General features: G+C 35.7%; 1 protein-coding gene across 6 annotated transcripts in view; it reads left to right on the forward strand.

Annotated features, from left to right (window-relative positions):
- Window positions 1-25000, forward strand: part of LOC136833218 (collagen alpha-1(XVIII) chain-like) — a 665928-nt gene that overhangs the window by 68953 nt on the left and 571975 nt on the right. The gene's annotated exons all lie outside the window — the stretch shown is intronic.

Below are 25000 nucleotides of genomic sequence, written 5' to 3' on the forward strand. Positions count from 1 at the left end.
ATATATATATATATATATATATATGTATATGTTAATGAATGTATGATTGTACATACATAACAAATATTACCTCATTATATTTAGTGATATATTAAAAGCTGTGGGAAAATAACTGAAAATGAATAGCAATATAATCTCCCTTATTACACAAAGTTTTTGTTGGCTTGTATGTATGTATATATATATATATATATATATATATATATATATATATATATATATGCATATATATATTATCTAATTCTCAGTGCTATTTTTACTCAAGTCAGGTTGATGAGAATTGTTAAACGGCTAGTTTCAAACAACATCAGCCCTGAAGATGTTAGAAAGATTGATCACTATATATATATATATATATATATATATATATATATATATATATATATATATATATATATATATATATATATATATTACACATATATATATGTATATATATATATATATATATATATATATATATATATATGTATATATATATATATATATATATGAATGTATGTGTATATATATTATGTAGATAGTATGTAAACCAACTTTTTCACTGGAAGAATGGTTTACTCTCCATTCCAAAAAACTCCAAACTATTGTTCATCTTGCCACGGCTGGTCGCTCCCTATCAAAACACTTGTTGACCTTGTAGGATTCACCTTCTCTCTCTCTCTCTCTCTCTCTCTCTCTCTCTCTCTCTCTCTCTCTCTCTCTCTCTCTCTCTCTCTCTCGCTTTCAGATAGAATAGAATCTCACGGACAATGTCAGTCTTGGGCGGAATAGTTTACTTACTTTTATCAAGATCTTTTAAACAATGAGATTGCTTGTGCGTTGCTTTTTATTGCTTTTACCAACATGTCAGTATGCTTTCAATATTTATACAAAAGGAATATTTTTTTTTATTGTTCAGATATCTTTATCTCATGCTTTATAAAGCAGGACAGTTTAATTTCACTCTGCTGTTTTTTTATAATTATTTTTATGAGAACTATATTTTAAATGTGCCCCGTTCCATTACATAGAATAGGTACCATTTTTCATATGTACTCTGGCTGGCCTTTCAAGGATAAAAAACAAAGGCATTTCAAGTGGCAGTACATAAAAACTCTCGGCCCGTATGGAGGGCATTAAAAGAATTTCTGGCAGTGTTGTAAATTTTTCTCTTTTTTTCTTTTTTTTTTTAGAATTTAAAGACCTTCTGCGTTCTCGTTTTCGTGATTATCAAAAATCGGAGAGTCACTTTCAACTCGATAATTAAGAAAGTTACCTGTGACATCCAGCCAGCTACGGAGAAATCAAAATGAAGGTTTCTGATTAAAGGATTAGAGACCATTGGCAAACTTACAATGTCTTTCTCGTAGTGATATAAGTACATCAGATTCATGGAAGTACTTTTTTCGTGAATGCAGTGGGAAAGATTGAGTCACTCTCTCTCTCTCTCTCTCTCTCTCTCTCTCTCTCTCTCTCTCTCTGAAAAGGAAAAATTTTTTTTCTCTCTCTCTCTCTCTCTCTCTCTCTCTCTCTCTCTCTCTCTCTCTCTGAAAAAAAGGAAAATATTTTAACAATTTCTCTCTCTCTCTCTCTCTCTCTCTCTCTCTCTCTCTCTCTCTCTCTCTCTCTCTCTCTCTCAACAGGAAAATATTTCTTTTCTCTCTCTCTCTCTCTCTGTCTCTCTGAACCGGAAAATATTTAAACAATCTCTCTCTCTCTCTCTCTCTCTCTCTCTCTCTCTCTCTCTCTCTCTCTCTCTCTCTCTCTCTCTCTCTCTCTCTCTCTGAAAAGGAAAATATTTTAACAATTTCTCTCTCTCTCTCTCTCTCTCTCTCTCTCTCTCTCTCTCTCTCTCTCTCTCTCTCTCTCTCAACAGGAAAATAACATTTTTCTCTCTCTCTCTGTCTCTCTCTCTCTGAACCGGAAAATATTTAAACAATCTCTCCCTCTCTCTCTCTCTCTCTCTCTCTCTCTCTCTCTCTCTCTCTCTCTCTCTCTCTCTCTCTCTCTCTCTCTCTCTCTGAAAATGAAAATATTTTAACAATTTCTCTCTCTCTCTCTCTCTCTCTCTCTCTCTCTCTCTCTCTCTCTCTCTCTCTCTCTCTCTCTCTGAACCGGAAAACATTTGAACAAAGAGCACATAATAGCCCCATAGTCCTCACCGTCTTGCCCGTGATAGTCCTATACAAAGGCTAGAATGAAGGAGCACACGTACTTTTAAAAGGGCGTTGAAACAATCAAGGTTGAGGAATGGAAACACAGAAGAATTTCCATTTTATGTCTTATGCTGAATGCAAAAAAAGGCTGAGAATATTTGGCTCGTTTCTGTATTTTGCGTTAATTTTAGGAGACGTGTCGAGTATTCTGTAACAGAAAATAAAAGCAAATGATTCTCATACAAGCGTTAGTCATTTCACATTCACACAGACATATGCGCGCGCACACGCAATCACATAATTATATATATATATATATATATATATATATATATATATATATATATATATATATATATATATATATATATATATATATATATATATATATATAACTTATCTAAATATATACATATATATATACATGTATGTATGTATGTATGTATGTATGTATGTCTGTATGTATGTATATAAAATCCCTTTTTTAATCACTTTGAAACAGCACTGGAGTACACTGAAAGAGGAATAAACCCGTACAGTACTCTCGTGTGTGTTGTATATGGCCACATAAACATAAACGCGTTTGTACTGTTAAGTTATACGTCCATTCCCAAAAAGTCCCACTAACATATATCCCCATACATCAAGAAAAATACTGTTCATCCGCATTTGTGACAAATTTATGAATGAACGCCATGGAAGCCTCTGTATTTTACGGCGGCTATGATATATATACAGGAGGCTGGAGCGATTTCGGATTTCATTTCATGTCTAGTTTTTTTTTTTTAATCCTGTTCGTACTTGTAACATGTTTATCTTTCTCATAAAGCTTCCCTGAGCTCATTCTAAAATTCATCCCATTTAGCGTTTATTTAATTTCATTTGTATATCACTAGATGGTGTTTCCTGGTAGTCTAACTGTTCCGGGTATTTGCAAGCATTTTGGGATGAAGTTGCTAGTCACATACCCTCCTCCATTAGGCTTATGACCCACCGTATGCCGATATCTGCCACGTACCTAATACACTGTTTAGGCCAACAGAAATTTTTTTTTTTTTTTTTTAGGAAATTGGTCCTTAATCGCTTATCCGAGCTCAGGATCGAACTCGGGAGAACCACTGGTAAAGAGAGAGTAGTGGTACTAGATTATCTTTATGCTTGTTAAGGTGAATGTAGAATTTAGGCTAAGGGCCAATCACTGGGACCTATGAGATCATTCAGCGCTGACACGGAAACTGATAGTAAAAATGGTTTGAAAGGTGCAACAGGAGGAAAACCTCGCGGTTGCAACCTTAAGTAATGCCTATAGTGCACCGCATGAGGTGGTAATAAATTGTTGAAAGCGTTAAGAGGCCTGCTGTGGACCTCTGAACTAAAAACCAACCGACAGGAAATGAGACCAGTGGCGCTGTAATATTCCCAAAATCACACATCATTTAGAAATATAGTAATGACGAGGTTCATAGTTGTGACGCCAGTTAGTGACAAATAGATCAGTCAATCTTGACAAACGTATTCTGAAGGTGGGGGTCTTGAAAACGTAAATTATTCAACATTCTCTCTCTCTCTCTCGCTCTCTCTCTCTCTCTCTCTCTCTCTCTCTCTCTCTCTCTCTCTCTCTCTCTCTCTCTCACCGTTTGTAACATCAAAATTAAGTACTTATCATTTCTAGTTGTGTTAAAATTTTCTAAGTATAAAGAAACATTAATATGAATTTTGCACTCACAAAAGTAAACATTTAAGATTTTTCCTTTTAAAATGAATAATCTGTCAGTGAAAAACACGCAATTGTTTATGCACGGATATGTAAGGTGGTTGTCATTGCAGATCACTGTAGTTGAAATGATAAAGGTTTGATTTTGCAAGTTTTTTGGGTTTTCGTTTTCCAGTTTTAACTTTTTCCCTTTAATTTTTCACGTAACTGACATGAGAAGTCCGACTAATTTAACTGTAAGTTTTAATGAACTCACTGGGACGACTTTCTCTCTCTCTCTCTCTCTCTCTCTCTCTCTCTCTCTCTCTCTCTCTCTCTCTCTCTCTCTTTGACCACCATGAGAACAAATGAAATTTTACTGACAGAATAGAAAATCTTATAGGTTAAGCGAGCATCCTAACATCCTAGCTAAGTGCGCATGCTCCCCAAAATGTGTGTGCTTAACTGAAAATGCCAGAAATTTATTCGATTTCATCGAATCAGATCCATCAACTTCATCTCAGAAAAAATGTAACAGATTTATAACAGATTTATTGTCACTGACGTCGGAAATACGAGCAAAAATGCATTCAATTCTCGACCTTAAGGCAGGGCAGTTATGCCTTCCGTATTGCCCGTGAAAGATATTTATCGATTACAGACTCTCTTCACTTCTTTAGCCTCCGGCGTAGGAAGAGATCCACTTGTCAGGCTTCATTATTTTTATGTTTTTTTTTTTTTTACTTTTTACCACCTTCGCGCATTATTTTTTCATATGCGCGCATATATTTTTTTTATGTCAGTTTTATAATTTTTTGTTTGTGCTCATGTGTAGACATACATGTGCATGCCATTTTTTGTCCTTTGGGTACGAGGGAAATCTCTTATATGTTTTTTTTATGTGCGCCAGAACGTAGTTCTTCTAGGGAAATTGTTTTTTAGCCAAGAAACAAATATTTTTCATATTAGCGTCCAAGTACGGAAAATTGGTAAATTATCTAAAGAAAGTATTTTGTCATTAAATACCCTTTGCGGTTTTTTTTTTTTTTTTTTTTTTTTTTTTTTTTTTGAGGATGGTCTTACAGCACCTGACAGGCCAAGTCTCAAAGAGGCATAAAATAAAAGCACCACCTTTGACTTCCAAATAGAGAATTGGATATGTTAATAGAACCCTTCTTCATTAATGCGGGGTCATACTCGCCCTCATCATTATTGCAAGTGTTTCAGAATCTGGAAGTTTCTCTGCCTGTCGGAAATATTGTCTGGGCCAAGCACCTTTGTCCTCCATGCTCAAAAAACCTCTCTGTTGCTCTCAGAGAAGTTGGTTATCTTTCATGAAAGATTTCATATTACATAAAGGGTTATTGTGCTGTTGCCACCCTTTTATATATATATATATATATATATATATATATATATATATATATATATATATTACAGTATGTAAGAAATGTTTCATGATAGTTAATCAAACTGCTGCTATTTTTAATGAAAAAACTTTCACAAATATATATATATATATATATATATATATATATATATATATATATATATATATATATATATATTACAGTAATATATATACAGTATATATATATATATATATTAATATTTGTTAGCTTTTTTTTTCATTAAAAAATAGCCTTCAGCAAGTTTGATTAACTATCATGAAACATTTCAGATTACATCATGTTTCTGTCCTGTTGTCAACAAGATGTCATATAGTTTTATTAGATCTCTGACTGTAATGAACGTTTTTTTTTTATAAAAGTTTAATCTTGCTATGGTCAACTCTGTCCTCAGATTCGTACATACTGTAGATGTTTCTTTCCTCAAACCATGTTTTTGGGAGTGGTATTTGGATGTTCATTTCGGATGTCAGTCACTTTCTTTTAAAACATTTGGAATAACTAAGATAGTTTACATCATATGAAGCATCTTTCTTCACGTTAACCAAAGTCCATCCTATTGCAATTAACGATTCTGATCGTGGCTGCTAAACTTTCAGTCTCAGCTTTGAAGGAAAACAGCAGATATTGATAACCGAAGCCAATCTCTCTCTCTCTCTCTCTCTCTCTCTCTCTCTCTCTCTCTCTCTCTCTCTCTCTCTCTCTCTCTTAATTCAATTGGTAGACTTGAAGTTTAGAATATTGTTGTCATATTATTGTGTATGTAATTAATATCGCCAACTCCTGACCCTTACAGTTTAAATGAAATTTGAAATATGAATTAGTTTCCCAGTTGAATTATTGACGACCTCTGATGCACAGCTATCAAGACCAGCATTCAATCAAATCGTCCTCTCCGAGTTTCATTACATTTTATTGGAATTCTGATGCTGGTTTCTTTACGTAAATGCGAACCAGTCGTTTCATGTTAAAGTAAATTAGATAGAGAACATTCGTTTATTAGTCTGTGTGACGGTTTCTTACTGACCTTTTAATCTGTGTACTAGGAACCAATTAAGAGAGCTAAGAACATGCCAGTGATGGGGAGGAGGAGTGTGGGGCGTCAGCGGATCAGAGGGATGGATGTGGTGAGGAGGGATATGGGTGAGGTGGGACTGGGAGAAGAAGATGCAAGGAGTAAAAATAGATGGAGAAAGTTGACTCGAGCGGCCGACCCTGCTATACGGTGGGACTAATAAGGTCGAAAGAGGAAGAAGAAGAAGACTTGGTGTTATTTTTGACAGTTAATGCCTTTACATGAGGACTTATTTGGGAAGTTTCTTGCACCAGTGAAAATTTGGACGTTCGCATTAGAAAATCGGATGAAATGATGACTTAATTTCACTCTTTGAGCTTTTGTACTTTCATTGGAGACTACATTATAGAAGACCTCTGGTGAAAGAGAAAAAGACCTGTGTCTAGACAAGTACAGGAGAGTCTGCTTCCAGTGGATATTGTTGAAGTTCCACATAATAACTGAACTGAGATGACACCAAACAGATTGACGTGGAGTAGAGGGTCGCAATGAAACATGAGATTAAACAGGTTATTTTGCCGTGCAGTGATTTAAATTCTGAAAAAAAAAAAACTCAATTATTTACGGTGCTCTAAAGGCGAAGGGTGATTAACACCAGTGGTATGAAGTATACATGTCCAGTCACTGTCGTAATAGCATGCAGTACTCCAGAAAAGTTTCGTCCCATTTGTCTGGGAAATGAGATTCTGTGTCTCGTAGATATGGCGTTGTTTGTGAAGATTTGTACGGGATTCGTATGCCGTCCCTTGAGCAGTGTTTTGTATCTGTGAAGTTATGAGTTTTTGTATTATATTTATTTTATATTGATTTTTTTTAGTTATGATATAACAGTCATCTCACCCTTCGTAAATCGCTCATGTAAGTTTTAAGTAGCTTGAAAGCTAGAAATTACTTATATATATATATATATATATATATATATATATATATATATATATATATATATATATACATATATTTATATATATATATATATATATATATATATATATATATATATATATATATATATATATATAGGGGAGAGAGAGAGAGAGAGAGGATTTATGAGGATCAGGGAAAACAGAAGCCGGAAGAAAATTCCATATCTTATCAGTGGAAGTAATAAAAGTCATGAATTGTCAGACTTTACAATACCGGTTTGTGATTAGTATTGGAACTAAAACGCATTCGTTTTTAGAAGAATGTAATCAGATTATATATTTTTTTGGCGACAAATATATTTCTGTCACGCATGCTGAGGTACAAATGCTTTTCATACCTAGCCTTTGTGAAGGTTATATGGTCGTAATAACTCTAATAGTCAATTAAATATGCCTCTTGACATTACAAATTATTATTATTATTATTATTATTATTATTATTATTATTATTATTATTATTATTATTATTATTATTATTATGGAACAAGCCCACAGGGGCTATTGACTTGAAATTTAAGCCTCCAGAGTATATGGTGTTCATTCGAAAGAAGTAACAGAAGGTAATGGGAAATACAGAGAGAGGAGATCAGTTATTAGAAAAAAAAAACAGATAAATAAACAAATAAATAGATGAATAAATAAATTCATTCATTCATTGAAATGTAAGCAAATTATTAAAATACAAGGAGAATTGTATTAGGGTAGGAATGCATTGCATCGTCCTTTGAACTTCTGAAGCTCCAAATGCACGACACCTTCAGGGAGGCTGTTCCACAGTCCCCAAAAAATATAATCAATAAAAAATAAAAATAAAACAACTTACACTGTGTTGCGGACATAGATTGCCACATTACCCAACAAGTGTTGTGCAACTGCAACACTTGTTTGATAAATGGCAACACGCCTGGCGGGTTTTTAGCAGCTAATATCCTTTTGTGCAGCCTAATAGCTCATCCGCTGCGAGAACACTTTCGACTGAATTTTAAGTAATGTCGTTAAGGCGAAACTGGCTGCGTCCTTTCACGGCGTCCGGAGAGCTGACGGGAGCTTTAATGAAGGCAGACAAACCCCTGCGAGTGTGTCTTTGAAGGAAACCCCCCGTCCTCGGGGGGGGGCGTAGGTATACCCTGCGACGTATCTTTTGTAGGAGGCCTATACTTGCTTTCAGGTAAGGTAATTTTTTTTTTTTTTTAGATGACTCTCTCTCTCTCTCTCTCTCTCATATATACTGTATATATATATATATATATATATATATATATATATATATATATATATATATATATATATATATATATATAAGACTTTTATGACTTATTTAAAAAGCATTCACGCATACATTTTTATACGTATGATATATTCTGTTTTATGACTCGGCTTAAGAAAGATAAAACAAAAATGGAAGCATATAAACGAAGGAGCATTACAGCACTAGGAAAAAAATGTATTAATACATATTATAGAAACGTTGTTTTGGTAACTACACGCAGCGGATATACAACAACAAAAAAGTTATACACATACAAATTCGGAAAGCTTTTAACATAGAAACTTGCTTCTACGAGTTAAAAGTAAAAGAGTTTCTTGATGCACATTTTGAACGAAAACAACAACAAAACTAATTAACGTGCGGACATTTCACAAAGAAGTTAAACCAAAGAGAGCCAGCAAAGGCATGTTGGATATAAGCACCCAAAAATAGAAGTGAGTATAGCGGTGGTTAACAGCGACATAAACAATCATATTGACAACAAAAGGCGAGGTAATTGCTTAGCAGCTACTGATATTGACGCATTACCCGGCAATGTCATGAAAATTCATTTGTGAGTAATGTCTTCCTTCCAAGACGTGAGGAGGGCGTCCCGTCCTTGAGTTAATAACCTCTTCAATATCTGCAGCGTATTAACTCCAATAATGACTTATTTCCAAGCATCGTATGAGAGAGAGAGGAGAACAAAATGAGGGTCGTCGGAAATAAAAATAATGTAATGAAGACTTTACGGAATTAAAGGTGACGTGTCACGCGGATATTAAATAAACAGTTATTGTTCAGTCCAGTAATGATATTAAATAAGTAAATCGTTGGTATTTTCCGCTTCATTAGACTTTATTAATAGAGCTGGTGTGTTCGCCCCGTCAAAAATGACCGCGATATCAATTTAAATAATATTGTAATTTCATCGTGCCGTTTATTAAGCACATTATTTTGTCCCTCATTTTCCTGTGTGTGAGTATTTGATGGGTAAACTTAGAGGTTCATTACCCGTAGATGATCCGCGTTACACACAAGAAATATGGATATGTGGATATGCATATTATTATTATTATTATTCAGTAGATGCAACCTATTCATAGGGAACAAGCCCACAGGGGCCATTGACTTGAAATTCAAGCTTCCAAAGAATATGGTGTTCATTAGGAAGAAGTAAGAGGAAGTAAAGGGAAATGCAGAAAAAAGAGATCCCACTTATTAATAAAAATAAATCGATAAATTAATGAACGGATAAAAATGCATTAAAATACAAGGAGAACAGTGTTAAGGTAGTAATGCATTGCATTTTCGCTTGAACTTCTGAAGTTCCAATTTCACGACATCCTGTGGGAGGCTCTTCCACAGTACAACGGTGTGAATGTTATATGGTAGGGTCATTGCCAAGAGAAGCCATTATGTAAAATTAAGGTAGTCAAATCTCAAGATAAAGCCATCACGTAAGCTGTATGCAGTATTATTATAATCAAGAGGAAACCGTCACATAACCATCTTAATGTATTCACGATCATACCCTCTACGATGTCGCTTGGCTAGATATAATTATTCTTCTTCACTTATAGATAGCTTTGATCTTGGTCCTCTGATCTCAATTGAGATGTTTCTTTGACTGCTTCATTTTAGGATCTACGCTCACATGGTTCCCGTTCTGGGGGAATGCCGTCAGTGCTCCTCATGCGGTGCACTGTAGGTATTGCTTAAAGGCTATTTGCAGCGTCCCTTTGGCCGCTAGCTGCAACCCCTATCATTCCTTTTACTGTACCTCCGTTCGTATTCTTTCTTCCATCTTACTTTCCACCGTCTCCTAATTGATTCATAGTGCAACTGCGAGGTTTTCCTCCTGTTACACCTTGCAAACCTCTTTTAGTGTCACTTTCCCTTTCAGCGCTGAATGACCTCATAGGTTGCAGCGCTTTGCCTTTGGCCTAAGTTCTATATTCTGTTCTACGCTCACATGGTTAAGTCCTCTATAATTGATGCGTGAACATATATGCTATTCAAATTTCTTATTATTAATGTAATAATGGAACAAACGATGCAACGCAGGAGAAGCTCCCGACCGCCAGGATGATACAGCCAATATTCTTGATCTATTAGGCTCATATTTAATCCATCCACTTGATACCCTTTGGCTCAGTCATGACACGTCATTATCGGCGATTTTCCAGTCGCGGTTTTATCGTGATTTTGGTCCTTTGTTTATTTTATTTTTTTTTTTTTGCAGTTCGTGAACATCTATCTCTATAATGATAAAATCCGAGAGGATCTTGTTTGTCCGCTCCGGGTGGGGTGGGTAGGTAGGGTATCGGGAGGGTAGGGGAGACATGACACATCCACCCTTCTCCTGCAAACCTGTTTGGCCGCCCTGGGTGGGGGCGTGGTAGGTAGGGAATCGAGAGGGTAGGGGAGACATGACACATCCACCCTCCTCCTGCAAACCTGTTTGGCCGCCCTGGGTGGGGGCGTGGTAAGTAGGGAATCGGGAGGGTAGGGGAGACATGACACATCCACACTCCTCCTGCAAACCTGTTTGGCCGTCCTGGGTGGGGGCGTGGTAGGTAGGGATCAGGAGGGTAGGGGAGACATAACACAATGACACATTCACCGTCCTGTAGTGAGTATCAACCTCTAATTCCTATTCCTTTGCAAGTTTTTACTGTAGAATATCCTTTTAGAGGAAACACGTGAACCTTTTCTCCCGGTGGTTAGTGAAAATCATTCCTTTGAGGGATAGAAACAAAGCCATCTTCATCACAAGCCGCAGTGTAATACCTGTTAGTCCACCCCTTCCCGCATGAATTCCGCTTAGTGCTCAATTCATGACTTTTATTACTTCCACTGGCAAGATGTGGAATTTCCTTCCAGCTTTTGTTTTCCCCGATCCTTATAAACTCTCTCTCTCTCTCTCTCTCTCTCTCTCTCTCTCTCTCTCTCTCTCTCTCTCTCTCTCTCTGGTATATATATATATATATATATATATATATATATATATATATATATATATACATATATATATATACAGTATATATATATATATATATATACATACTATATATATAATAGTAATTTATAGCTTTCAAGCTACCCATAACTTGCATGGATAGGCAAAGAAATGAGTCCACGAACTTAGAGGTGAATTCTGTGGTTTAGTGATCATAGTTTTATTTAGATATTAACTATTGGGACCTAATTCTCTAAGTCTAAAATGAGCGTGACACATGCAAACTGTTCTCTCAGTTGCTATACTAAGGCCAACAAATTATCCGTGTTATTAATTCTGTCCTTAAAACTGAAACATCTCCCTGTCATGTGATTCTTAATGCGGACACAGCAGGTTGATATTTATTTGGTAAAGCCAACAATATTGCCAAAATTTTAATGTCAGGGTGAAAAATTCCCCTTTTAGTTTTCTGTAAAAGAAAAACTATTGTGCCGGCTTTGTCTCTCCGGACGCGCTTTATTTGGTCCGCACTTTTTTCTGTGTGCATTTTTTCTGTCCGCCCTCAGATCTTAAAAAACTGCTGAGGCTAGAGGGCTGCAAATTGGTATGTTGATCATCCACCCTCCAATCATCAAACATACCAAATTTCAGCCCTCTAGCCTCAGTAGCTTTTATTTTATTTAAGGTTAAAGTTAACCATAATCGTGCTTCTGGCAACGATATAGGCTAGGCCACCACTGGGCCGTGGTTAAAATTTCATGGGCCGCGGCTTATACAGCATTATACCGAGACCACCGAAAGATAGATCTATTTTCGCTGGCCTTGCTCATACGCTGTAGCGACTGCACAGAAAACTCGATTGCGCCGAATTACTTATTTCATTATTAACGCCATCACAGTGTCCCCTTTTATTTACTGAAAATATCACAAGTATTTAGCGCTTATTACCAACGAAGTTTGCTTGTCACTTAATGTATCGTACGAAATATCATTATTTAATATTTAATAACACCAAAATAATTAAACCTTTGTACAAATCTGATTTACCTAACTGATTTACTTTTACTTTATAACGACAATACAAGTATACTTCGACCGTTAAAAGTAAAGCTTCTTTTTAAGTTATTTAGGTATTAGCAGAGAGATCATCATCTTTACGTGGCGAAATTTCATTCTTGTTTGTAGGATTAATTTCATAAAAGTCGTCTGTAATTTTCTCATAAGGGAAACTGGTATCAGCATAAGAATCCGACGAGCTTATTCTTGAGATAGGTAATAAAAAGAATATAAAAGTTTAACATGGTTACCGGATAATGGAGTATACATATATACATATGTATATATACACGTATACACACACACATATATATATATATACGTATATATATATATATATATATATATATATATATATATATATATATATATATATATATATATATATATACACACACACACTTCTCCAATATAAGAGAGGGTCGAGTCGGTGTATGTACCTTTCCCAAGATCGGGCTAAGGTACCATAATTTTGCACACTGACATAGGCGCCAATGATGAGAGTAGCTGGCAAATGTAAACGTGAAGTGAATTTCCCTTAGACTGTCGATTTTCCGCAGAAATAAACGGTGTGGTCACATCACATCTTAATATATACAGTATATGTATATATGTTACATCAACACGCGTAATCAGTCATTACGCGTAATGACTGAAATTTCAGTCATGACGTAATGCACTTAGGGACATTTGATCCCCAGGAGCTAGTACTAAACACGGCGAAACAGTGAGTCACCTACACTGTTTCGCCGGGTTTAATACTAGTCCCTGGGGGTCAAATGTATTTCGCCGTGTTTAGTACTAGCTCCTGGGGATCAAATGTCCCTAAGTGCATTACGTGTGATGACTGAAATTTCAGTCATTACGCTGATTACGTGTGTTGTAATGACTGATTATATGTGTTGACTGTAACATATGTATATATATATATATATATATATATATATATATATATATATATATATATATATATATATATATATATATATATATATATATATATATATATATATATATATATATATATATATATACTGTATATATTATATATATACATATATGTGTGTGTGTCTGTGTGTGTGTGTGTGTGTATATTTTTTCACAGATTTTCACATTATCTCCTGCCAGTTTATGTCGAGCTTCAGTGCGCCGAGACCCAGTTATCTTTTGACCGAGGTAGACTGTAGGGAAATGAGCTGAAGGGGTTAAAATGCCTCTTGGAAATAGAGGTTTCGTCAAAGGGGAAGTGGATCGCAGCTCCCCGGAAAAGATATTGGGACGCCCAGTTAAATAAAGTAGTGGGGGGGGAGAGAGAGAGAGAGAGAGAGAGAGGGGGGAGGAGGAGGAGGTGGTGGTGGTGGTAGTGGTCATGGAGGGGTGAAAGGTATCCTGTTAATATGGAAGGCTTGAGGAGCCTCCTCGACTTCATTTCCGGCCTTGTTCCTTTATAATGTTGTCGTCTCGACTCTTGGTGTCGCACCTCCAGACCCCGACGGCCCGATAACATTGTGCCCAGGACGCCCCGCGTTAATGGACAGCCTTATTAAGTGCGTGATAATGGCAGGGGAAAACAGGATGTTTAGTTCCAGGTCTTATTTTTGTATGTATTGAATCGCGCCTTCTCGTTTCTTAACCCTGAGAGGTCAAGGGAAACTGAGGGAACTGGAATGATTTGCGAATTCATCCCTTTGACAGAAATGGAGATTGTTTTATGTATTCTTCGGAATACTTAACTTCTCGCTTTATGTGGCACTTCTGGAACTATCCATTTTATTATGATTTTGATTATTTGTTAAGACAAGATGAATATTACTTGGTAATTCAAGGCATTCTTATTTATAGGCATTCATATTTTTATGAGACATTCGCATTTTTATAAAATCACCTTAAGAAACATTACAAAAAGTGATAATCGTTGGCAGTTGAAGTTACTAGGCTGTCTCAGTAGTCATCGAAGTTGACAATAATTCACATTCACGGATTTTCAGCCAGAGGGACTTACTGTCTTGCAGGCATTATTACCCATCATTCAGATCGTTTAATTCATGCATGGTACTTTTGCTTTCAGTGACCATAACCTTTCTATTCTGTCTCCAGCTAATTGTTACGAGAATATATAAACATACATTTAAGTATTTTCTCTCAGATCCAGTCAATTATTTCAGAAACTAGTGATGATCATGAAACGGAATGATCGCAGTCATATAGATTCAAAATCTTAACCATTCCTAGGTTTAATTGTATATAATTAAAAGCACTTACAGTCACGAGTGATGGGCATAACCTTCCAAAGTCTGAAAATTAAAAAAGATATTTTGAGAAACATCTCTTTTAGATCAGAGGGTTATCACTGCAGAGTTCCAACTTTTATAGAACTCTCTTGAGATTATTGGAAAAATGACTTTAAAAGTGGTATTTTGTAGAAAATTACACATTACTGCTGCCCTAGAACAGATTGCCTGCCTGTCCAGAAACATATACAGATAAGAGAGGTATTATAAGGACGCCAGATGCTTGAGAGGTTTGCTTGTTTAAAAATGAACATTTTCACGGTTTTCTTATAACAACAGAGACCAGACTGATCGCGGCGTCTCATGAATTTGAATTTTTCTCTGAAATGTTTTCTCTGATACTAACGTTTGGGTTTATCTTATACATAAAACATGACGTAAACACAAAACCTAAAAGCTGTAAAATATTATCTTTGCGAAGGCCTTAGACTCTGCGCATGTGTGTGTATGTGTGTGCGCGCGCGTTTTTCATGGAAAGCAAGTACAGTACTGTTAGCTGAGTATTGTGAACTTAGAAATTTGCATCATAATGAAAGTGAAAGCCTTGGGAAAGCGGAATAGATTGGCATTATAGGTTAGTGATAGATACATGTTTAATGTGGAAAGAGATGATGACGGGGCTTCTGTAGGACTTTCAAAAAAAAAATAAATAAAAAGACTGGGGTAATGTAATGTAATACTGATTTTTTAAATACTCAACCTTAGAAAGGCGGGTCATCAAGAACCCAATCCTGCAGTATTATCAACTGCTGCTACGCTCTCTCTCTCTCTCTCTCTCTCTCTCTCTCTCTCTCTCTCTCTCTCTCTCTCTCTCTCTCACACACACACACACACACACACACACACACACACAGCACACACATGGGGAACACACAGCTATAATGGGAATGGACACTTATAATAGTGTTTTTTTCTGTACCAATGATTTATGGTCACCTAAGAACGGGTATGCAATGCATTCCAGATGTTTCCGTTTACAAGTGATATATATATATATATATATATATATATATATATATATATATATATATATATATATATATATATATATATATATATATATATATACATATATATACATATATATATATATACACACACACATATATATATATATATATATATATATATATATATATATTTTGAGAATATGTTTTTGTATTTATGGGTGTGTGTATGTTTGTATAATTAGATGAACTGTGTGTGTAATTTATATATATGAGTGTATGCTTTTGTATTCATGCGTGTGTATGTTAAGTATAATTAGATGAAGTTTGTGTATAGTTTTATTGAGACCTTTCGTCTTGCTCTAGCTCTCTCATCCACTCATTGCATCACAAATTACCTACAAGTTATGTGAGCTTGACCTTCTGCCTAGAACCTTGCTTTTTAGTTTTCTGTAAAAGAAAACTATTGAGATGGCTTTGTGTGTCCGTCCGCACTTCTTCTGTCCGCCCTCAGATCTTTGAAACCACTAAGGCTAGAGGGCTGCAAATTGGTATGATGATCATCCACACTCCGATCATGAAACGTACTAAATTACAGCCCTCTAGCCTCAGTAGTGTTTATTTTATTTAAGGTGAAAGTTAGCCATAATCGTGCGTCTGGCAACGACATAGGACCGGCCACCACCAGGCCGTTGTTAAAGTTTCAAGGGCCGCGGCTAATACAGCTTTATACCGAGACCACCGAAAGATAGTGTTATTTTCGTTGGCTTTGATTATACGCTGTACAGAAAACTCGATTGCGTCGAAGAAACTTTGGTGCATTTTTTACTTGTTATATCATTGTTAATTCATTCACGTTTTACTTAATTTTCCCATTACTTAATAAAATATGTACTTAGATATCCCATAATTTAGTCATAAATCTGAAATCTATAAGTTTCATAAGGATAGGTCGAACGTATGGACATAGGGAGTATAACAAAAGTATCCCGCCCCCGCCACCCCAAAAAAAAAAAAAAAAAAAAAAAAAAAAAAAAAGGAAAAGGCTGTTTTTCACTCGAGCTGTTAACGCTGTGTTTTGCGTTTTGCAGACAGTGATTGAAAGTTACGAGCGCCGCCATAAAGGCTCTCAGTCATTACCGGTTATCCTCAGTGATTATTTCGTCATAAACATGTCATGCAGCCGCGGTAAACAAGTACGGAAATATATCCCGTCAACTGCCAAGTTTCCCTTCCAAAAAAATTGTATTTCGGACATTTTTTTTTTTAACCCGGCCATAACCGTAAAGTGAAATGATACATAAAAGTGTTGTTTTTTTGGGGACCATTTATAAAGTTTTCCGTGACTTTTTAAGAGGGGCTTTATGCATCGATGTAGTACGCTCTGGTACCCTAGTATGTGTGTGTGTGCGTTTTTGTGAGTTTGTGCCTGCGCGCGCGCGCGTCCACGTCCAATTGGATTAACGGGATATACTCTATTGGAATCATGGTTTTATCGCTTCACGCTCGCCGTCAGGATTTTTTTATTTATTCATCATTTGCGCAGATGAATACATCGCGTTCAAGCACTCTTGCATGCAATTTCGGATCGGACGGGATGCGTACGGCGTATGAAATTAGCTTTTATTGTTATTGCTGTCGCGGAGGGGATGGGAGGGGGGCGGGGTTGTTGGCTTGACCGGTTTCACGAAGAATGATTTTCTACAATGGATGCTTTCCTCACTGGGGCACTAAAGGTTTGTGTTAGACGACACTTATATTCCAGAATCGCCCGTTTTGTCACTAGTTCACTCTGCTGGTTTTTTTTTTCACAGCTGTCGAGAGTTTGAATTTAAAAAACAAACTCAAATAATGAAAATGTCATCTTCCGAAGAAATAAGCCAGTCCTGTATATGTTACAGGGAATGTGTGAAATCCAGGGATTTCACGAAGTCCCTAGGGAATTTGTGAAAAGAGCAACTCGCTTAGGAACATTTGATCCCCGAGGGCTAGTACTAAACACGGCGAAACAGTGATTCATCCGCAATGTTTCGCCGTTGTTAGTACTAGCCCCCAGGGTGTTAAATGTATTTCGCCGTGCTTGGCACTAACCCCTGGGGAATCAAATGTCCCTAAGTGCATTTGATCCCCCAGGGGACAGTACTAAACACGGCGAAACACATTGACTCCCCAGGGGCTAGTACTAAACGCGGCAAAACAGTGTCGATGAATCACTGTTTCGCCGTATTTAGTACTAGGCCTCGGGGATCAAATGTTCCTGAGCGAATTGGTCACTTCACATATCCCCTAGGGATTCCGTGAAATTCCTGATTTCACATATTCCCTGTAACATATATAAAGAGAGAAAGTGGATTAACCTGATGTTTTCAGAAGCTTGCAGTTCGTCAACAATAGATTATTAGAGTATCCTACCATATTGCGAATGTTGCAAACGAGACATCTCTCCGTTACTATAGTTGAATGGCTGGATTGGTTAATGGAAATGCCATGTGCATGTTATCTCCTCAATCCGTAATGCTGGTAATTGAAGTGAAAAAAAAAAGTATACCTTAGTTTAACCAGACCACTGAGCTGATTAACAGCTCTCCTAGGGCTGGCCCGAAGGATTAGGCTTATTTTACGTGGCTAAGAACCATGGAGTTGGGTTACTTGGCAACGGGACCTACGGCTTATTGTGGAATCCGAGCCACATTATACCGAGAAATGAATTTCTATCACCAGAAATTAATTCCTCTAATTCTTCATTGGCCGGCCGGAGACTCGAACTCGGGCTTAGCAGAGTGCTAGCCGAGAACTCTACCGACTCGTCCAACGAGGAACTTAAAATTGAAGTGAAGTGAGAACAAAACTGCACAAAGCTGCTCATAAAGGTGAGATCAAAACCTAACACAAAATGGATCTTTTCGGAATTGTATTTAATCGTTGCTTGTTTTAACGTTATCTTCATCTTGCAGTTATAAGGAAACTGATATGATGATTGAGTAGATTCTAGCTGACACTGATTACCTTTAGTAAGTTCTAGCGGTGTAAATAACCTCAACTGTATGTACGTGATACTGATTATCTTTAGTAAATTCTAGCAGTGTAAATTACCTTAACTTACATGATACTGATTATCTTTAGAAATTCTGGCTGTTTAAACAACCTTAACTGTATGTACGTGATATTGATTACCTTTAGTGAATTCTACCTGCGTAAATAACCTTAACTTACAAGGTACTGATTACCCTTAGTAAATTCTAGCTGTGTAAATAACCTTAACTTACAAGATACTGGTTACCTTTAGTAAATTCTAGCTGTGTAAATAACCTTAATTGTATGCGCATGATACTGATTACCTTTAGTAAATTCTAGCTGTGTAAATAACCGTAACTTACGTGATACGGATTACCTTTACATAGAAAGGAAACTTCCAGATTAGTCATACGTGTTTATTTGCCTGTTTGTTTTTTCGTTTGTTTGTTTTCGGTCTCACGTAACACAACAACCTCCCTTTCTTTGTGTTTGTCCATCGGGGCGTCGAATGCAACTCTTCGTTTAATTTTGCGCTCCGGCAGATTTTTGTTTTTCCAGTTTACCCTCTGATGTTGGTGGAGGAGGAGGAGGAGGAGGAGGGAGAGGAGTGGCGGCGGCGGGAGGAAGATTGCGAGATTTAATATTTAATTTTTCTGCATCGTGCCTTGGAGGTTGCATAATTGGGAGGGAGGAATTCTTCTTCTTCTTCTTTCTTCTTCTTCTTCTTCTTCTTCTTCTTCTTCTTCTTCTTCTCTTCATCTCGAAACTTTCCTCCTACTCCTCCGTCGGAGGCCTGCATTTCTTAAGCGTGTATGTCCGCTGAATTTTTTATTAGCGCCTCAAAAGAGGGAAAGTGGAAAAAAAAAAAAAAGATTACGTTCCATTACGTGCCGCTTTAATTTAAATGTTACTCTTTGGTTGATAATGGGAGAGTTTAATGTTTTAAGATCGTTTATTGTATTGCAATTTTATTGAAGAGCGCCTTTGCTTTGAGGTTGATGTTGGTTCTTGTTTGAATTCTTGTTAGTGAACTTGAGGGTCGAGTAGCGTGTAAAAGATTAGTTAGCATTCAAACGTTCTTATATGTTCAGTATGGCCTGCTTGCAGTCAAACGACCAACGCCTAATTATTTTCTGTGCTCGTTCACAAAGAGAGAGAGAGAGAGAGAGAGAGGGGTAGGGGTGGTGTGAAGGGGGACCTCGGAAAGCGAAGTTTTAACTTTTGCATGCAGTAACTTCTATGATGTCAGAAAACTCATATTGACTAAGCTAGTATCGTGCATGTACAATTATAAGAGCCATTAACAAATAGATGTATGATAACTTTTAATCACAAACAAAAAAACTACATGAATTGTATCACGAAATAACAGAGGTATAATAATATTTCAGGATCCATTTCTCCCCTCTTAGAGCAGGAGCCTATGCTGGTGTAAGTCCATCTGACTCTGCAATAACAACAATATTAATCATTTTCTTTTCATATTCTTTTCCTGAAGAGATGGTAAGTGGTTCCTGCAACCTATGTCCTCCAGATTTTGACGCTTTTTTTTTTTTTTTTTAAACATGAGCACGGGTTGTGTACATGTACTATCATGGAACTATAAGAGCGCTTTGTAGATGCATTCTTAGCTCCCTCAAAAAATAACATTGATGGTCCTCAGCCGGTTATAGGCATTGTATCGTATGCACACACACACACACACACACACACACACACACACACACACACACATATATATATATATATATATATATATATATATATATATATATATATATATATATATATATATATATATATATATATTATATCACAAGTGACTAAGGAAAGTGGCCATTTTCTACACTTGTCTCATCTTTATTCTGACGTTTCGTACTATTACCTTTATTACATCTTTCTGGGAATCTGTTAATAAACATCATAAAATTATAAAACAATTTTAAAAAATTAAAAAGCAGTAAAAAGACTAAAATTTACAATTACAAAGATATATTTAAAAGCTAAGACCGCCGACCAACCTTCAGTTTAGAGAGAGGAAGACTGAATGGCGGTCTTAGCTTTTAAATACATCTTTGTAATTGTAAATTTTAGTCTTTTTACTGCATTTTAAATTTTTTTAAGATTGTTTTATAATTTTATGATGTTTATTGACAATTCCCAGAAAGATGTAATAAAGGTAACATTACGAAACGTCGGAATGAAGATGAAATGAAATGGCCATAGTCACCTGTGATTTTGAAAATGGCCTGGTCTTCACCTATCTGCACCTTGTTTTGTGTGTGACATATATATATATATATCTGGATATATATAGTTATATATATATATATATATATATATATATATATATATATATATATATATATATATACATACATATATATATATATATATATATATATATATATATATATAAATATATATATATATATATATATATATATATATATATATATATATATATATATATATATATTACTTTCAAAATGAGAGAAAGCATTAGATTTTACATAAGTTCTTACAATATTGCGTTGAAATATGAGTTTTGAATATTATTGGTAAATACATTTTTATCTTTTTTTATTTTATTTATTTTGGTTTCTTGTTTTATATCATATATCCACAGGTCTATTTTTCTTCCCTTAGCTGTGTCAAATCATCTAGTGTCCATGTCATTCTCCAAGGACGCTTTCATTTTCCTGAGTTGTTCTAGCGCTAGGCGGAGTTAACGTTAACCTGGGAGAGAGAGAGCGTGAGATGATTTATCACGTTCACGCTGTGAACTATCTCGGTAAATAATCCTTTCGTGTACGTTACTGGTCGTTTCATCTTGATTTTTAGTTATATCAATAAATACATCTTGCAGTTTTTCCACTTCAAAATTGTTTTCATTTATAAAAGAAAATATACGCAGGAGCAAAATTTGTTGACGCAAAATTATACTTCAAAACAACATTAACGCAATTTTTGTAATATCTTATATAATCTGTATGTTATATAAGGTTTTGGACTTTTGTGTAAGAACAAGTAAGTATGCTGTAGTCGAAACGCCTAAAGCACTGATAGTAAGGAAGTGGCAATAAGTTATTTATTTTTATTTATTGTATATTTATTTATTTATTTATGTATAATTTTGAGTGGGTTTTTATTTGTTCATTTATTTTGAGTAGAAGCTGGGTGCGGGCCATTAATGTAGCCTCCTAAATTTTCTGCCTTCTTATCAAAAGCAGTCTTCGTCTTGACCAGCAACATTTCACGAAAAGTCTCAGATGCTATTTAAGGCAGATGAGCCACACGAACTGAAACCCTCTTAAAAGGTCTCAAAAGGCGCTCGGAATGGTTCTGACAGACTTTGTTTTGATTTATGTTCAAGCGGATGATAAGTTTTCCCTTGGACGTCTTCTTCTCCCCCCGCCCTTTCCTCCCGTCTGGAAAGGCTCTTTATATCTAAGCTTTTCAAGCTTCTTTGGACGCCCTTACCGAAAAAAGAATCTTAATTAAGGTCATATTTACCTGACGAAGCGTTCTATTTAATGAGACATGGAGTCCCCCCTTTGAGAAATGTGTTAATAAGAATGTTTTCATTTGGGTAATGGGGCGCCGTCCCGTTGCTGGGATTGAGAAGAAGAGTTTTAGGGGGAAAGCGTAGGGAGATGATGAGAGATACAGGGGGAGGGTGGGGGGATAAAATCTGGGGAATAAGTGAGATGAGGGAATCGGATGAAAGGAAATGAAGTTAGAGAGGAGGGAAAGTTTAGGGGGGGAAGGAGGGAGGGGGTAGGGGGGACAGAGGTCTAGGGAGGAAAATAGTTAAGAAAATCATGGCTTTTGGCGGAAATGACGTGAAAGTTTGGGAGGAGGAAGTTTTCTCCCTCCCTTTTCCAGAAGGAAGTTTTCCTCAAGAGGTGCAAGAGCTGACGCAGTTTCGAGGGTGGAAAGTTGCAAGGGAGTAAAAAATTGTATAAGAAATGACTTCGATTCTAATTTCTGAATGGAATAAAAGTAGCCGTTCTTCTTTTGTTTTTTTTCTCTCTCGACTGACGTAGGGATTTCAATAATTTTTTTAATTCGTTTTTCGTTTTAATCTGCATCCTCGCGTTTTTTTTTTTAATATTGTCAGTGTTCTTTCCTATGGACAGGATCACTGCATAATTGATATTCCGTATGATGAAATTCGAAGTGTGTTTGTGATAATTATATATATATATATATATATATATATATATATATATATATATATATAATATATAGCTATATATATAATATAATATCTAATTCGTTTAATATCTACCTCGGAAATAATATATTTTCATATATGTTACCGAAGGAATTTTTAGTCGATAATAAGTTCGTCGTCTTGTGGGCTCAGACCCAGCGAAGACAGAACTCAGGACTGGTGGACGCATTTTTAACCCACGCGGCCAGCAAGAGGGCCGCGTGGTTAAAAAAATATATTATTCCTGAGTTCTTGTCTTCGCTGGTTCAGATACGAACTTATTATCGACAAATTGCAACTTACTGATTGAATATGAATCATGGTGATGTGATAAAAGATATCGTTTATATGATGAATATGAATCACGGTGATATATATATATATATATATATATATATATATATATATATATATATATATATATATATATATATATATATATATATATATATATATATATGTATATAGGTAGATAGATAGATAGTATTTATATATAATATATATATAAAAATATATGTTTATATTATATATATATATGTATGTATGTATGTATGTATGTATGTATATGTGTGCGTGTGTGTATCTATGTATATATGTTTTTTATGTATGTATTCTGTTCAATATTAAAACCGAATTACATCGTATGATTATAAATTAGCCGTTTCAGTCTTTTATCTCTCATTTCGTACATGTCATAGGAAGAAGTTAGACTCACATATTTCCTTAAACAACCCTTATTACCATCGATGTTATCAGTTTTCCTCTACAATCCGTCTTACGTCATTAATGTTACCGTAGATTCCACCAGTTCTCGTTACCCATCTACATTTACACTGGCAGGTTGACACAAGATGGCACACACCCGTAGGGTGAGGTCATGTTTACATCTCATATGACACTGTATGTAGAGGGCCAAACATTTAGAGTTTAGACGTTTTCTAACACTTGGCTTGTTGGCTCAAGGCACATTTTATGGAATGAGCTTTAATTGCTGCTGTTTTCCGTTTTTACCGTCTTTTAAATTAAAAATCGAGTCGCATTTTAAAATTTTCCATAGGTAAATTCTTTATTTTGTGATATGAATAATTAAATGGTACATGTTTCATGAGCCTTTATGGGCGCTATCTTTGTTGTAGGGTGATTCCCTTTGCAAAACTTGAATTTCAGTTGAACTTTTTTCGAATATGGATATTTTTAAAGTTCGTGGGTTACTGACGGCTTTTTATTTTTCGGTAAAAGAAAACTATTGTGCCGGCTTCGTCTGTCCGTCCGCGCTTTATTCTGTTCGCACTTTTTCTGTCCGCCCTCAGATCTTAAAAACTACTGAGGCTAGAGGGCTGCAAATTGGTATGTTGATCATCCACCCTCCAATCATCAAACATACCAAATTGCAGCCCTCTAGCCTCAGTAGTTTTTTATTTTATTTAAGGTTAAATTTAGCCATAATTGTGCTTCTGGCAACGATATAGGCTAGGCCACCACCTGGCCGTGGTTAAAAAGTCATGGGCCGCGGTACATACAGCAGTAGCTATTGATTTATTTATCTGTTGTGACGTATCGAACAAGAACGTTTTGTTTGTACCAGGTAAGGAAAGCAATACACTTCCAGATAATATATATATATACATATATACATTCATACATATGTGTATACATATACATATATATGTATGTATGTATGTATGTATGTATGTATGTATGTATGTATACATACCAGCGGCCAATTTCTGGAACTTTCCTTCAGCTTTATAAATACCACTGATTATATACATATATATATAATATATACATATATACATATATATATGTATACACACACACATGTATGTATATATGTTTGTATACATACACACACAGTGGCCAACTTCTAAACATTCCTTCAGCTATATAAATACCACTGATCTGTACCTCTTAATCCATTTACGTGTCCGTTGAGGGGAAACAGCAGTGTCCGAAATACTGTATAACGCTAGAAAATCTACCCTTTTTCGTATATTTATGGGGAGCCTTTATTAGATAGAAT

The sequence above is a fragment of the Macrobrachium rosenbergii genome, chromosome 51, assembly GCF_040412425.1.
Source record: "Macrobrachium rosenbergii isolate ZJJX-2024 chromosome 51, ASM4041242v1, whole genome shotgun sequence".
NCBI lineage: Eukaryota > Metazoa > Arthropoda > Malacostraca > Decapoda > Palaemonidae > Macrobrachium > Macrobrachium rosenbergii.